At 43.7% G+C, this 17,189-nt stretch overlaps 1 protein-coding gene and 1 pseudogene across 1 annotated transcript in view; both read right to left on the bottom strand.

Moving 5' to 3' along the window:
* The window catches only part of LOC121434385 (stonin-2), a 154,915-nt gene that overhangs the window by 65,195 nt on the left and 72,531 nt on the right, over positions 1-17,189 (bottom strand). The window lies entirely within an intron of this gene.
* On the bottom strand, positions 13,500-13,863 carry LOC121434386 (annotated as a pseudogene).

Below are 17,189 nucleotides of genomic sequence, written 5' to 3'. Positions count from 1 at the left end.
TCAGATACAACCCTCTCAATTCCCTGGTCCTAAATATTTTTTCCAAAACTTAATTTTGTCCTCTGTTCTGCCAATATCAATATCTTTTTTTTTTTTTTTCAAGACAGGGTTTCTCTGTAACTTTGGAGCCTGTCCTGGAACTAGATCTTGTAGACCAGGCTGGTCTCAAACTCACAGAGATAAGCTTGCCTCTGCCTCCTGAGTGCTGGGATTAAAGGTGTGCACCAGGACCACCTGGCTTCTGCCAATATCTTAAACAGTTGTAAGAGATACCATGTATTTCCACATCACAAACACTGGACAGGAACAAAGAGACCAGTTACCCCAGGATGTGACTAGCACCCAGCTTTCTCAGGTTCTCCCTCTAAGATGATGCCCACAGATAAGCAGGAAGTAGTCTTGAGAATCTGCCACCCCAATTCCTTTGACCTGTTGTGCCTAACCTCCTACCTTTTATTTTTTAAAATATTTATTTATTATGTATACAATATTCTGTCTGTGTGTATGCCTGCAGGCCAGAAGAGGGCACCAGACTTCATTACAAATGGTTGTGAGCCACCATGTGGTTGCTGGGAATTGAACTCAAGACCTTTGGAAGAGCAGGCAGTGCTCTTAACCTCTGAGCCATCTCTCCAGCCCCCTCCTAGCTTTTTATTATAAAAAAGAGATGGGAATGTAATGGTCTGTCCTGTCCGTCTAAGAGATGAGCCCTGCCCACTCCCCACCAACTCTGTCTGCTGAAGCAAGTGGATCTTTCTTCCGCTTCCAGCCTGAGTTCCTTCCTTCCTTCTTTTCTGTTTCTCTCCCTTCTCCCCACTTCTCCCCTTTCTCCCTCCTCTCTCTCTATCTCTGTTTCTCTCTCTTTCTGCTCTTCTCCCTTCTCCTCTTCCCCCCTTTCTCTTTCCCTTCCATAATCCACTACATAAATACCCACTTTCTCTACATGGCATGCCTATAGGTCTCTGTCTCTTACTTGCCAAATGTCTCCCTGCCTGGGACCGGCTGCCTTTGTGGCCCGCCATGGTCTAGTGACCCACTCAGGGACCTGCAGTGTTTTACCATAACAGAGGGTCTGTGGCCTAATGGAAACATATGTGCACCGAAGAAAGATGCTATGTTACTTAACTGTGCCAACGGTCAGGAAGCCACCTCTCGCACTGAGAATACATCACAACAATGAAGGGAAGAACATGGCAAGCAAGGGTGCTGCCATGACACCTGTTACAAAGTCACTGCCTGCACATTTAAAACACGAAATAATGGAGGTGGTTGTTCATGTTCCCTGAACACTCTGAGCATGGAGTGGGCTGTTAGAGTCAAGATGAGCCTTGGCTCTGATAAGTGAAGTGTGTCAGGGGTTGTGAGATTACAAACTGTGTGTGTGTGTAGGTGTAGTTTCTTTAATGTTACAATGAAATTTAATAATAAAGTGTCTTAAAATGAAACTGGTTGTTTTTAAAAATAAAAAAGGCTACCACATGCACATCTTTACAATTTTTTAAATAGCTACCAAGGAGAGCCAGTGATCATTTTTGCCTTTTTCCTCACCCACACTGAATTCTAAAGGGGTCAACAGCACATGATCATGATTTCGTTAGAATTTAATTGATGGCGAATCAATCATCTCAGGTGTGCTGGCTTGATTTCCCCAGATTAACTCCTTCAGAACAAGAGTTACCTCCTTTCTCGGCATCTGCTAGCACCAACTCCAGGGCTCATCAATCTCTGAGATTAGGGAGACTTATACACAAATTGCTTCTGGCCCCGCTGAAAAATGAGTCATAATTAGCGACCTAATGATTACTTTGGGGCAAGGAAGGAAGTAGAAAAGGCTGTAAGTCTTTTGCTCACATTTGGGGTCTACTAATCATTTTTTTTAAATATTTATTTATTTATTTATTATGTATACAATATTCTGTCTGTGTGTATGTCTGCAGGCCAGAAGAGGGCACCAGACCTCATTACAGATGGTTGTGAGCCACCATATGGTTGCCGGGAATTGAACTTAGGACCTTTGGAAGAGCAGGCAATGATCTTAACCACTGAGCCATCTCTCCAGCCCCTACTAATCATTTTCTATTGGTTCCCCTAAAACAGTGGTCCTCAACCTTCTTCATTCGGCAACTCTTTAATACAGATTCTCATGTGATGAACCCCAGCCATGAAATTATTTTCATTGCTACTTCAGAACTGTGATTTTGCTACTGTTATAAATCATACTGTAAATATCAGATATGCAAGATATCTGATCTGCAACTCTCAGAGTGGTTGCAACCCATAGGCACCTTTTATCAGCGAGGTAGTCTCAACTTGCTTCCTCTGTGTCTGAATGATGACTATAGACTCAGCCTTTTCTCTTCCCAGAATTCTCCTGTTCTGGTTGCTCTGCCTATACTTCCTGCCTGGCTACTGGCCAATCAGCATTTTATTAAACTAGTACAACTTACAAAACTTTACAGGGTATAAGACTATTGTTCCACAGCATGTGTGTGTGTGTGTGTGTGTGTGTGTGTGTGTTCATGTTTGTGTGTGTATGCATGTGCACGCCAGGCTAAAACAGTATCTTGTTCTACAGAGATTAAAAGCTAGCCTTTCTCAGTGACTTCTGGAATAGACTTGCTCTGGGACTGCCACTGATACTTCGGGTTCTTGTCAGTAGCAGCTGCTGGTCCCATGTATCTTTGAAAATGTGGAAAAGGGTGTCGTGTGTTATACTGTGCTGAGGTGTGTGTGTGTGTGTGTGTATGAGTGTGTGTGTGTGTGTGTTTTATTCCTTTTTTTTTTTTTCCTGCTTTTTAAAGTCGAAGTTCCATTATGTAACCAAGGCTGGTTTGGAACTTGCTAATATAGGCAAGGCTGGCTTCAAACTTGCAATTCTTCTCCCTGGCCTCTTGCATTCAGGAGTCTCAGGAGAAAGCCACCATGCCAAGCTAGTGCTAATGTCTTTATTCTCTGCTCTCTTTCTCTACTCAGCCTCTCACAGCAATCCTAATCCTGTGTCACCAGCTGGGAAACTGCCTCAAAAAGGCAGAGCCAGGGCCGATGCCATGTTTGAGTGCCAGGTTTGATGCCATTTAGCTCCACAGGACCACAGGACTATTAGAAGGGAGAGGAAAGAGCCACAGACAGAGACAAGCATAAGTGAGGCTCCTAGGCATTCTTCTCCTGTACCCTCACGCACACTGCCCACAATGTAAGCAATGAACTCTGATCTACAAACCTCAAAGTCAGGGCTGGAAAGATGGCTCAGCGTTAAGAGCACTGGCTGTTCTTCCAGGGGACTGGGTTTAATTCTCAGCACCCACCTGGCAGCTCACAACTGTCTGTAACTCCAGCTCCAGGGGATTTGATACCTTTACACCAATGCACATAAAATCATGTTAAAAAACAAAAAAATCCAAAGCTACACCACAAGGGTAGTCTCAGTACTTAAATCCAGCCATGGGGCAGAGGGAAAGAAGGGAACCATGAGGAAACTACTCCACTAGAGTTACCAGCCATTTTCCTTCCTCTCCACACAGAATATCTAGCTAAAGTCAGAACCTTAGAAACCAAACAAAAGGCTACCAGAATCCCACACATTGTAGCCTAACTTCTGCCAGCCACTGCAGGGAGGGCAAGTGCCCCGACCCCACAAGTATTCAACGGTTTAATGAAGACTTAGCCTGATGTCTTTGCAGGGAATTAAGCCCACTGAGAAGCGCTAGATTTTATTCTCTAACAAAATAGTAGAATATCCCTTCAGGCCAGTAATCAGCATGAAACGGACCAGACATGGTTTTAACTCCTCAGTGTAGGCAGCTGGATATGTCCCAAGCCCCTGATTTGGCAAAGCCAAGATTCTCAGGATGCTGAGAATCATCAGTGGGAGGCATGTGGAGGGCATGGCCTGCAGCTGGCAGCTGACAGGCTTGAGGCACATTTTAGGACAAGTTTCTTTCCCCAGGCATCACTAAGGATGGGCCTACTCACCCAATACCACCCAGAAGCAAACAGGGGCGTCCAGCTAGCGTTGCTGGTTTGGGGTGATTCACATTCACACTCATAAATAACCACAAATCTATAAGTAAATAACACTAAAAACTCCATGGCTTTATATACATCAAAAGCGAATTCTATCTTTGAATATAAAAATAAAAAATTGTCCTTTTTGCTTGGTTAAGACCCTAAGATCTCTCTTTTGAGGATAAAAATTTCAAGGCAAAGTCATTGTTACTAAAATATTAAAAACATTTTACTGTTGAGTTCTCTAGATCGCAGGGCATCATATAAAACCTAAGGCACACAGGTCCTTTACTCTTTTGCCTTTATAGAATTAAGTTTACAAGTAGACTGTGGGACTGAAGACTTTTAGCTATTTTCAAATACAGTGTAAGCTGACATATTGAAAAAAGACGATGTATTCTTCAGTGATTTCAGACAGAGTGATAATGATGCTGACTGCAAAGACGAGTATTATTTTAATGGATGAGAAGATGTCCTCTAAGCATACTTATTATGTCAATCATTATCTAATCTAAGAGTTTTAAACACACTTTTCTGTCAATCTCCATGTGATAAATAATCTTTATTATCATGTTGATGGGATTTAGAATCACCATGGAAACACACATCTGGACTTCTCTATGAAGGATTAAAAGTAGGCTGGGCAGTGGTGGTGGTGCATGCCTTTAATCCCAGGAGGCAGAGGCAGGTGGATTTCTGTGAGTTCGAGACCAGCCTGGTCTATAAGAGCTAGTTCCAGGACGGGCCCCAAAGCTACCTAGAAACCCTGTCTTAAAAACATGAAATAAAAGGGCAAGGAGTGCCCAACTGGCATGTAGGTAGTACCATCCCTCCCTCTGGGGTCCAGTATTGAATACAGAAATGGGAACAAGCCAAACCCCAGCATCCATCACTCTCTTGACTATCAAGCCTGTAGATACAATGTGTCCAGTTCCTTCATGCTTCTGCCAATTGACTTCTGCACTAGGACTAGGCCCCCAAACTGAGTCAAAATAAGCCCTCCTCCTCTTCCTCTTTCCCCCTTTGTGTTTTTTTTTTTTTTTTTGAGACAGGATTTGTCTATATGGTCCTGGTTATCCTGGCACTCATTTTGAAGACCAGGCTGGCCTTGAACTAAGAGACGTCCCTGCCTCTGCCTCCCAAGTGTTGGGAAGGCATGCACTATGCCCCCCGCCCCAGTAGCCTTTCTACTTTGTCCTATTTTTCCCCAGTTATTTTATCAATAGAACAAGAAAACTTCTTGCCATTTCCTGTTTTAATTTTGCAGATGAAAGAAACTCTAAACCTCAGAGATGTATGTTTCATGAGGCCAAACAACTTCAGAAAAGCAAAGGAAGTATTCGAACAGGTAGTTGATGGCTGTAGGACACGCAGCTCACCACAATGTTGTATGAACTTGGAATGGAGTACTCCCCAGAGAGTAAGTCTTACAGGCATGGACCACTGAAGTGAGAACTCAGGGTATACTTGTAATATTGGCCGGTCACCCCTTCATGTCCCGAGTAATGACTTCGTATTTTATGACATGGAGTTACTTAGCATAAACATGGTTGTCTAACTTTTAACAGGTTCTACAGTTATATTTTCATCCTTGTCAGGAAGTTATATGTCATTCAAAAGTCTGCAGGAGAAATAACTGTCATTATAGGTGACATTCAGATTTCTGTCTGAAGACAAAGCTTGGTTCTGAATATCTGTTCTGAAACTCCTTCCTGTCTTCTTGGAAGTGGGTGGTTAGAGGTGCCTTCCCCAGTGTTTCTGTTCCAAAGCCAAGAAGTTCTTCAGTCAGGCTGTTGCTGCACGGCACCTATGTCTCTTACGATCCTTAGTTAGAATGTGAGCCAAGGCTCCAGTGTGTCACTGGGACCAGAGGGGACCAAGACCCTGCAAATCCTAGTGAGACGCTATAGGTTCCTGATCCACCCCAGTGGCCTCAGCAATGTGCCTCTCCAATACCCCAATCCTCTGTGCTAGAGTCCAGAGGCTCTGAAGTGTGTGTAAAGAAGTGATATTAGGTTTTTTGAAAGACTGTTCATTTTTTCTTTCTTGACTTTTTTCCTTTTCTTCATTTACTTAAATATGAGGACACAATTTGAGACCCAACACACATGATAAAACCTTCCAGAACAGAGAAGGAGGAGATAATGTCCTAAGTTCACTCACCAGCTTTGAATAGTTGAAATGGGACCCTTGATCAAGCTTCTAGACACTATCAAATAGTGGTTGCAACCCTCTCCCCCCTAATATGCTGGGGGAGTCAACATCAGAACGCTCGGCCTCAGAGATGCCTTCAATTGTCTCTACTTCCATATCTTAGTTCTCAGACAAGCGTTCATCATGACCCTCTCACACATCCCAGTCTGTGGTTTCCACTTAATGAGGTGTGCAGGGGGAGCTGGACCTGGAGGGATGCGCTTAACAGAACAGTTTCTTCTTCCCCTCCCAAGAAGACAGAGGTCCTAGGGGTACGAGGAATCTGCAGGCTAACACAGTCAGATGGGGAATGTATATCTATCTAGCAGGATAACAGAGAAGGGGCCTGAAGGAAAAGAACACCAGATTGTGACTATGGACCTCAAGAATGTCAAAATATTTTAAATGGTTTATTGTTAATTATATGTATCTGTGTGCAGGTACGTGCAAGAGAGTGCCGGTAGGCAAGTGCAATTGCAAGGACGGGTGAGTGCAATGGAGGAAAAGAAGGGCAAAGAGGCCAAGATTAAGTATAGCAAGGAGACCCTGCCTAAATGGAACAGTCTGGGAAGGCTATCTTCAGGAACATAGAAATTGGGTAAGCAGTGATCCGACGGAAGTCGGCAGGTACAGGCCTCTAGACAAAGAACAGCAAGCAAAAGAGCCCTCAACAGCAAGGATGGCAGGCGTGAACACGAGAACGCAGAGCGTTCTGGGCAACGCAGTGGGGATGCGGTGATTGGCTGTGACAGAATGGGTCCCACCTTGGGGCACTAGCGTGTATGTGTAAGGAGGCTATTGTGGCATACATTTATATACGGTCTTTGCCCCGTTTTCCCAGGCAGGACTCCTAGAACCCTTGTAGGGAAAAATGTTTTGTTCTAAGGATTGGTCCTTGGGCCCACTTCTTGACACTGAACTTCTAAATTCCTTGGATTCCTCGGAGTGACTGAATTTTTTGTTTTAATGAGGTGACTCTGGGTAGATTCCTGAAGAGCCTCAGGAGAACTAACCACGTGATCAGAGTCTCCCGGAACTCTGGCAGGGTACGGACTGAGGCCTGGGTTGATCACCAATAGCCACCGGTGTTATCAAAATCCACGTCCACTTAGTGAAGCCTCCACAAATCCCCCAAAGGTGATTTAACATGAAGAGGTTTCTGGGAGGTAGCATGCCCAGAGAGGGCACAAAGGCTCTGTGCCACTTCCCATGTTAGCCTATCATTTCTTCCACCTGGTTTTTAACCTTTATACTAAACTGGCCAGGGTCACAGAGTATTTCCCTAAGTTCCGTGACAGGATGTAGCTAATTAATCAAACTCAAAGTAGAGGTCACGGGAACCACCAATTTATGCCTAGTCAGACAGACATCTAGCTGGCACCCTAGTGACTGACATCTGATGGAAGAGTGATCATGGGTCTGAATAACACCTTTGGGTCATTATTCTATTTCCCGAGCCAGAATGGAGTTAAATCAGAGCGTTCAGGCATCTGGTGGACATCTGGGTGTTGGTAGCCAGACATTCACATAGCTCAACTCTCAGAGGTGAAGTATTCCATGCTGAGAATAAAATTGGGTTATCTATCACTTATGAGAGCACTTAATAAATCTATGCAGATGTCCCAGGGGTGCTTGTCAGGGATGGTATTTGGGCCCATTGTAAAGGGAAACCACAAGCCAAGTTCAACAGCAGTTGCAGGAACAAAGAAGGAACAAAGAAACCTAAAGCAGAGGCAAAACAAACAACATGAAGTTTTAAATATGTTAAAAAGACCTTATTTGTTTATTCAATAAAGTCATTGTACTGTAATTAATTCTCAAACAAAAGCATCACCCAGAGAACACCACTAAACACACATTTGCCCAGTCCCAAACCCCGTATACCACAGGTTAGAACGGCTATTCTGACGTCATGCAGCTTCACTTCAGGGTTTTTTGTTTGTTGTTTTGTCTTGCTTTCCTGTCTTTTCTGAGACAGGGTTTCTCTGGGTAGCCCTGGCTGTCCTGGAACTCACTATGCAGGCCAGGCTGGCCTCAGACTCACAGAGATCCTCCTGCCTCTGCCTCCCAGAGTGATGGGACTAAAGGTGTGTGCCACTACCGCTGGCATACTTCAGGTTTTCTACTTTGACTGTCAATTACATTTTTATATACTTACCCACGAACAAAATAAGGAAACCACGAGAGTTGAAACTAGAAAACAAAAACAAAAAACCAAAACAAACAGCAAAGAAACAAAAACCCAAAGCTTTGTGTCCTCTTTCATGGCTCACGTGTCCTTTTCCCTGCATTCTGTCCCTGGTCATCACCTAATGTTACCCTTCCTTGGTCTTTCTGAATGTTACCCTTACCCGTGCAGCTCTTTGCATATACGCCTGCACACACTATAGGCTAGCCCCCACCTATGCGAGGCAGAACGTGCAGTTTGTTTGAGTTTGGGTCATTTGCTTAATATGCTTTCCCAGCTCACCCATTTTTCCTATAGATGTCATCTTTCTCTACAGACGAGTAACATTCCATTTTGTCTATATGCAGTGCATTTTTGCTCCCCATTAATTTGTTGGTGGACATCTGGGTTGGTCCCATCTCCTTGCCATGATGGAGTGGTGATAAGCGTGGATCTATAAAAGTCATTATGGTAGAATATGGGGTTGTCTAGATATATGCCCAGTAGTGGAACAGCTGTGTTATATGGCAGTTTGATTTTGAATTACTTTGAGGAACCTTCAAATTGATGTCCACAATGGCTCTATTCGTTTGGACTCCCACGAAGAATCAAGGTTCCTCTTTCCTCACCTCTTTTCCAGCGTTTTTTTTTTTTTTAGTTAGATTTCTGGATGAAAACCATTCTCGATGGGGTGAGGTTGTATGTCAAGTAGCTATAATTTGCATTTCTCTTATAATTAGGGATGCTGAACACTTTTCAAAACAGTTACTGGCCATTTGTGTCTTTTGAAAACTGCCTGTTCATTCTATTAGCCCACTTGGAATTTTGATAGGCATTGCATTCAATCTGAAAACTGAAAATCAGGCAGGAAAAATAAAGGGAAAGAGAGGGTAAAGAAAGAAAGGAAATCTTAGTTGACTGAATACCGTGGTTTGTGCCTGTTAACCCAACACCTGAAAAGCTGAGATAGGAGGATTGCCATAAGTTTGAGGTCAACCTGGGTTACATAGCTTGATTACATAGTTATAGGCCAACCTGGGCTACAGTGTGACAGAGTGACATTCCAGGCTAAAGAGTCAGAGGTTAGGCCTAGAAAATCATGGAAGGCTTATGAGCTCAGGTAGGACAGAGTCAGAGTTGTGGTGTTCTGAGTTAGTCAGGCATGTAACACGCACCAGCAAATGACAGTGAAGATCTCTCGGTCTCCAGGGAAGATCCTGGATGAGCTGTTTCATTTCTTTTGAATTCTGAAGGCCCTGGGATACGATGCCAGGCCAACATCAGATAGAAGCACTTGACAAGCAGCCTATCTAGCTTCAACTTCGGAGCCAAAGAAAGTGCAGCATCTGCCCACCTCAGTCATTTGTTGTTTGTGTGTTGGGTTTTGCGTTTATCATTATTATTATTTTTTTTTTTTGAGACAGGGTTTTACTATAGCCCTGGCTGGCCTGGAACTTAACTGTGTAGCCTAGGCTGGACTCTAACTTACAGGTATCTGCCTGCCTTTGCCTCCCAAGTGCTGGGACTAATGGAGTCCTAAGCCAACTTACTGGTTTTACTCTGGACGAGGAGTGGACAACTTGTTCCATGACAGAAAAGCCATGTCCCAGCAGCATTCTTCACAGTCGTGATCTGAAAATCCGTCCTTGTAAAATTCTGTTTAACACAGGTGAGAATATAGAACTGTGGGTTCATTCAAAATAAGAATATAAAGGATAGATTTGGAAGATAAAAAAATACCAACTGCTATTCATATTTAAGGCTCTTATCCTGCTTCAAAAGTCTAGCCCTGAGACCTACTCTCAGAATATCAAATATTGCTCATCTCAAAGTGAATTTGGGTTCTTGCAATTGAGATGCAGCAATTATAGCAACTGAGTGGGTTTGGGGAACGTTCCTGCTAACTTCCAGAGCTCCAGAAATCCCTTGAGATTTCTTCTAGACTCTTCTAGAAATTGTGTATATCATGGCAAAAAGTTCTGCTAAAGTCATATGTTATTAACATTATGTAAAGCCAAGACACCTTTCTTTTCCTTTTTTGCATGTGTGTGACCGTGTTCATGTATGTTCATATATGTGTAGATGCATGTGCATGCACACATGTGTACATGAATACGGAATGCTAAAGATCTTGTTTGCTTGTATGTGCACCCCCACACACACACATCTCTGCTGTGGAACAGTTGCTTTGACACTGAAACATTCCACCCTGCAGGGAAGCGCCTTAGGTAGGATGGCAAATAACTCAAAGTAACTTCAGGAAGTCCCTGAAACTGAGTAAATTCACTAGGCCCTTCCCTGCCAGAATAAACAATAAAGGTGAGAGTCCCTCTCAGATGACATGAAGCTCACTCAGAGGAGAAAAGCTACAAGGAAGACTTGAAAGCAGACCAGCTGCCTGGAAGAGGTTTAGACCAACCTAGGCACCAGGAAAGGACACCCTTTAACCTCTTGAGCTGCCTGTCATTTCTGTTCCTGTAAGGAACCCCTAACCCATACTCCTGTAAGGAACCCCAGTAAACCCGAGGCTCACAAAGTTAGAATTTGATATCTGTACTCTTGTCTGTCACGCACTCCCTACCTAGGGTAAGTAAACGTGTGTGTTGCGACTCCCCAGGAAAAGTTTTGTCATACAACAATGTCCATGGTGTGGTCCTCGCCTTCAAAGTCTGACCACTAACACTGTGGTCTATACGTAGATTCAGAGATCCTGGAAGAGGGGAAAGGCTGTCTACAAGGAGGATTCTGGAGGCTGGCACACACAAGACACTATCTAAAGTGGGCACGAGTACATGTAAAGGTAGGTGTGGAACAGAGGTCAAGCCAGGGTGTGAGAGTAGCGGGTATGGAGGGCAGTAATGCTCGGCTCTGACAGGACAAAGGGAGCACATGGCTCTTGCTGCTGCCAGCAACCCATACAGCTGTTCTTCTGTAGCCCCAAAGCAAGTCACATGGCAAAGCCTGATATCCACAGGGTGAGAGCAATGTCCTGTTGCATGGGCAGTGGGTGGTGGTGGTAGGGATGGTGGGGATATGATGATTAGGTCATTGGGAGGCAAAGTGAATGTTTTCACCAGAAATGATATCTTTCTTAGTCACCAGGACTGAACGATTAAAGAAGGAAAGCAAAGTCCAAGAGTTGAAAGTAAAGATTAACTAGTCGTGTTGGAAAGAGCAGAGCCATGAAACAGCCTATCCCACAGTAGATAGATACCAGGTATAAAGAAGAGTTCAGGGCTGTGGTCTACCAAAGTGGGAAAGGTCCCTTCCCTCCCACTTCTGCAGCGAAGGATAGAAGGGAAGTATTAAGTCTCCAGGGACACACACACAGGTGCAAACTAAGGTGCTGCTTGAGTCAACCCATCCTGGGGAAGGGACCTGGTTCCTCTCTGAAGGGACTCTCATGACTTGAGTGTAATAAGCACGGCTCTGGCAGGCCTTGCCCTTCTCCCCCATTCCTGTTGCCTTGGTAAAAACCATTAGATTGCATTCCTAAAGCTGCCCCCAAGGTCTAGTCCCTTATTCGCCCACTTCTTCCTCCTGAGTTCCTACCAAGGTTCAGCTATTAAAGTATTGAAGTCTGGCAATCAAAAGTCCCCTTTGGCTCACTTAGCTCACATGCCCAACTAAAATTAAACACATCCTAACACAGGGTTTCCCCTTGTACCTTTATAAACTGACATTTGTCTATGGGCCACATCTGTCTCCTCCCCATCCAGATGCAGTCCTTTGTCCTCCAGGACCAATATCCCTTCCCCACTCCATTGCTCCCTTCTCCTTCTCCCTCTTCCTCTATCTCCTGTATTTGTCCCATATCCCCTGCCCTTTGTCCTTCTGGAGAAATAAATCTCCTTCGTGCTGAGAACTTGGTCACGGGGGTCCTGAGTGGATACGAACCCCTTTCCTTTCATTCTTTCTCCCAGCTCTCTCAGGAGAGTTTCTGATCCCAGTCCTGTAGTGTAATGCCAGTCACCAGTTGGGTGAGTCCTCCCCTCAGTCATGTGAACTGAAAGAATAAGAGAGACCACCCGTATATGTGACCTGGGGCTTATTATTCATCATGGGGTGGCCTGAACCTGCTATATAGTCCAGGCTGCCTTCAAACTCATGACCCCAATGCTAGAATTAGAAGAGTGCTCAACAATACTGGACAGTAACCTTCCTTTTCCGTGAACAATGTAATTGGGATACTTGTCAGGCCTACACAGCATTTCATTTGATACTTGGAATCTGGGCTGTAATTGTTTGCTTTCGTTAATATAAATAGCGCTGCTTGTCAGGCAGCCTGGTGCACACCCTTAATCCTAGCACTCAGGAGGCAGAGGTAGGTAATCTCTGTGAGTTCAAGACCAGCCTGGTCTACATAGTGAGTTCCAGGACAGCTAGAGGTATATAGTGATACCATGTTTTGAAAAACAAAACAAAACAAACAAACAAACAACAACAACAACAAAATGATGCATTTTAATCCCAGTACTTGGGAGATAGAGGCAAGTGGATCTCTGTGAGTTCAAGGCCAGCCTGGTCTACAATAGCTAGTTCCAGGACAACTATGACTGCCACACAGAGAAACCCTGTCTTTTTTATGTTTTGTTTTTTTGTTTTGTTTTCTTTTTGTTTTTCGAGACAGGGTTTCTTTGTAGGTTTGGAACCTGTCCTGGAACTCACTTTTGTAGACTAGGCTGGCCTAAAACTCACAGAGATCCACCTGCCTCTGCCTCCCGAGTGCTGGGATTAAAGGCATGTACCACCACCACCCGGCTGAGAAACGCTGTGTGAGCGTGACTTGTTTTGTTTTGTTGGTTTTTTTTTTTTTTTGGCTTCAATACACATTTATTTAAAGTGAGGTATCAGAAGAACAAATAATTCTTAAACTGTGATTCAGGCTGAAACAACTTCATAAAAATATGCTGAGAGCCGGGCGGTGGTGGCGCACGCCTTTAATCCCAGCACTCGGGAGGCAGAGGCAGGCGGATCTCTGGGAGTTCGAGGCCAGCCTGGTCTACAAGAGCTAGTTCCAGGACAGGAACCAAAAGCTACGGAGAAACCCTGTCTCGAAAAATAAAAAAATAAAAAAAATAAAAAAAATAAAAATAAAAATAAAAAATATGCTGAGACCAGGCACATCCACAGATCTCAACTACAAGATCACTTCTTTGCCCGTTCTTCTTTCTCTTTTCTTTCCCGAATAACTTCTTTCAGATAGGGTTTAAGGTAGAATTTGTCCTCCTCATATTTTGTCCACTGCTCCTTAGGCAAGATCTGATGCCGCATGCTCAGGTCCAGGGCTCTCTTAATTCGAAACATTCCGTCATTATAAAGATGCTCAGGAAGCCTTCTTATGGCTTCTTTCACATCTTCAGTCTCATGTAGTGTATCACCTCGCATTAAACCCAGTTTGTTGAATCCAGCAGCATTATAATATCATTTTCGAAAACCATCCAGCCACTTGCTTGATGCTGCAACTATAATTACCACACAGCAGGTCTGCCCGCCATGATGACTTGAGCGAGCGTGACTTGTTTTGTTCTAGCAACAGAATGTTTAACTATGGATGTAGCCTGCGACTTCCAACTAGTCTGTTCATTTCCTTGTATCATGTTAATGCAGTTTTTTTTTTTTAATCTTACTCCTACCTCTTGGGGTCTGGGTATTTTAAGCAAACTGGAAAATAAATGCGGGCAATTTCAGTACTCACTGGAACTCCCTTCCAGTACTATTGTACATTTTTCTGTCTTACTATTTTTGTGTCTTTGAATTCATTTTTTTAACTTTATTTTTTATGTGCATTGGTGTAAAGGTGTCAGATCCCCTGCAACCGGATCTTCAGACAGGTGTGAGCTGCCATGTGGGTGCTGGTAATTGAACCCAGGTCCTCTGGAAGAGCAGTCAGTGCTCTTAACCACTGAGCCATCTCTTCAGCCCCTGAATTCTTTATTAATATTTCTAAATTCCAATGCTCCTACCCTGGCAAAAGGTATATTTATCTAGGCTGGTCTCCAACACACACCAACAGAGTCACACCTACCCAACAAGGCCACACCCACTCCAACAAGACCATACCTCCTAATGCCACTCCTTAAGCATTAAAATATATGAACCCTATTGTATGTGGGGCTATTCCTCTATTCAAACCAACACAGGGGCCAAGTTTTCAAAAACTCAAACCTTTAGGGAACATTGCTCACCCAATCCATCACAGGGACGCACACAAGGAGAACAATATACATACACAGGGAGACAGGGAAAAAAAAAAAAGAACAATATACATACACAAAGAAGGATGGGCACCTGCAAGTCAAGAAGTTGGACTTCAGGAAAAAGGGGGGAAAAAATCAACTTTACTGGCATCTTGATTTTGTAGAACTGTGAGAAAATACCTTTCTGTTGCATAAGCCAGCCAGCTGGTAGTATTTTGTTTCAGCAACCCTGGTCAACAAATACACAATGTATTCCACAAATGACTAAGAGAAAGTCAACTATCAAGTTCACAGAAAAGACAAGAGGAATAATGATCACTTTAGGTGCTGCTACCAGAGAGGGAAAATATGTTAACGTCCACTATTCTGTCTGTGGCGGTTATCTGTGTTGCCAAATGTGCCACAAGGCGACAGCATCAATTTGTTTGTTAGTCTCATGACAACTCAAGTCAAGAGCAATGAATTCTAACTCTTCTGGAAGCTTTGCTTCCTGGGCTGCTTGCCATGTTTGTCACTTGACCAAGGTTAAGCTATGAACTCATGTATTCCCTTGAAGGAAAATGAAAACCAACTGTCATTTTATTGTTGTGCGTGTGTGGGGGAATCTGTGTTCATATATAATCCACAAGGAGCTTTTTGAAAATGTGAGTCATTTGAGAATGGAAGGGAGGGCTGAAAGTTGAAGCCAGGAGGCCGAGAAAGGTTCTCCCCTGTAGAGTTTCAACTCACCTCCAACAGGAAGAGGGACTGCAGGTTTCCACACAAGAGGCCCCAGAGACAGTAAGACCAAGACTTACCCCATAGTGCGTCAGTATCAGCAGAAGTGGTATAGAATCTAACATACATGAACTTGGAAGTCAAAAGACTTTCTATGACCAAATATTCATGATGTCAAACTTGCTATTAAGGGCAAAATAATGTATTCTGGGAGGATTTTCACAGTCATTGGTCTACCTTTTATCTTTTGTATGAGTGATGGAGGAAGGTCATTGGTTAATAAAGAGACGCCATGCTCCCCCTCAGAGAGATGCCATGCTCCCCGCTCCCGGCGTCTCTCTGAGGCGTTTGCTCCCGGGAGGAGAGCTGTGGAGACTGAGCTCACTTCCTCTTCCTCCCAGCGTTCTGTTCTGTTTACTTCACCTACCTATGTTCTAACCAATAAAATGGGCCAAGGCAGTTCCTTTATTAGCCAATGACCTTCCTCCATCATATGAGTGAATTAAAACCTCAAGAAAGGTAATCTAGGGGGCTGGAGAGATGGGTCAACAGTTAGGAGCACTGGCTGCTAGGGGACCCTGGTTCAGTTCCCATCACCCACATGGAAGCTCACAAATGTCTCTTATGCCAGTTCCAGGGGATCTGACACCTTCATACCAACACACATAAAATAATAAAGTTAAATAAATTATTTCAACAAAAGAAAGGTAATCAAATTTTTTGGAGGGGTTGGAGGGCAACTTTTAGAGTGTAATGAAATGAAGGGCAGTTATGGTGGATTGAAAGAAAATGGCCTCCAAAGGGAGTGGCACTATTAGGAGGTGAGGCCCTTTTGGAGGAAGTGTATCACTGTTGGGGCGGGCTTTGAGGTCTCTTTTGTTCAAGCTTCTCGCAGTGTGATACTCAGCTAACTTCCTATTGCCTCTGAGTAAAGATGTAGGACTCTCAGCTCTAGCACAGTGTCTGCCTGCTTGCTACCAAGCTCCATACAATGATAATGGATTGAACCTTTGAAACTGTAAGCAAGCCCCCTCAGTTAAACGTTCTCATTTATAAGAGTTGCCATGGTCATGGTGACTTTCCACAGCAATAGAAAACCATAAGACAGCAGCCTACCCATGCTCCCTTGACCAGTCCCTCAGGTTACAACATGATTCACCAAATGGATGAGGTATAAAGTGGGGTTCTGCTCATGATATATCCTAGGCATTGGTGTTTTTGTTTGTGAAATGCAGAAATTCTACTAGATAATCACTTTTAAGGTCTTAGCTACCTATGTAGACCAGGCTGGCTTTTTTTTAAAAAAAAATTATGTATATTTTATATACATTGGTGTTTTGTTATGGGTGTTAGATCTCTAAAACTAGAGTATAGATAGTTGTGAGCTGCCATGTGGGTGCTAGGAATTGAACCCAGGTCCTCTGGAAGAGCAGTCAGTGCTCTTAACCACTGAGTCATCTCTCTAGGCCTGATCAGGCTGGCTTTTAACTCACGGTGAGCCTCCTGCCTCTGCCTCTGGAATGTTGGAAGTAAAGTCATGCACCATTGTACTTGGCCAAACTTTTAAGTCTGTTTTTATTTTAAAAGGCTATGATACCCAAAGAGTCCAAATGGGAGCCAGGAATGATAGCATACACCTATATCCCAGCCTCTGGGAGAACTGCCTTGTGGCTGAAGTCAGCCTGGGCTATACAGGAAGACGCTGTTTCAAACAACTTTTAAAAAAAGGAACTAAATGGGTTGGGGTATAATACAGCATGTGTTTAGCATATGTGAACTCCTGGATGCAATCCCAGCATCAATTAAACAAAACAAAACATTACCAATCACTATGATTCCATGTCCAAGTAAAAAAGACACTTATTCAGAAAAGCTTTGGCACTATTTAAATAAGATAATAATAAAAA

Source organism: Microtus oregoni, unplaced genomic scaffold, assembly GCF_018167655.1.
Source record: "Microtus oregoni isolate MIOR12 unplaced genomic scaffold, Mior012 000043F_ref0000047, whole genome shotgun sequence".
Lineage (NCBI taxonomy): Eukaryota > Metazoa > Chordata > Mammalia > Rodentia > Cricetidae > Microtus > Microtus oregoni.
Note: the sequence above shows the minus strand (reverse complement) of the source record. Positions and strands in the feature narration are given on the sequence as shown.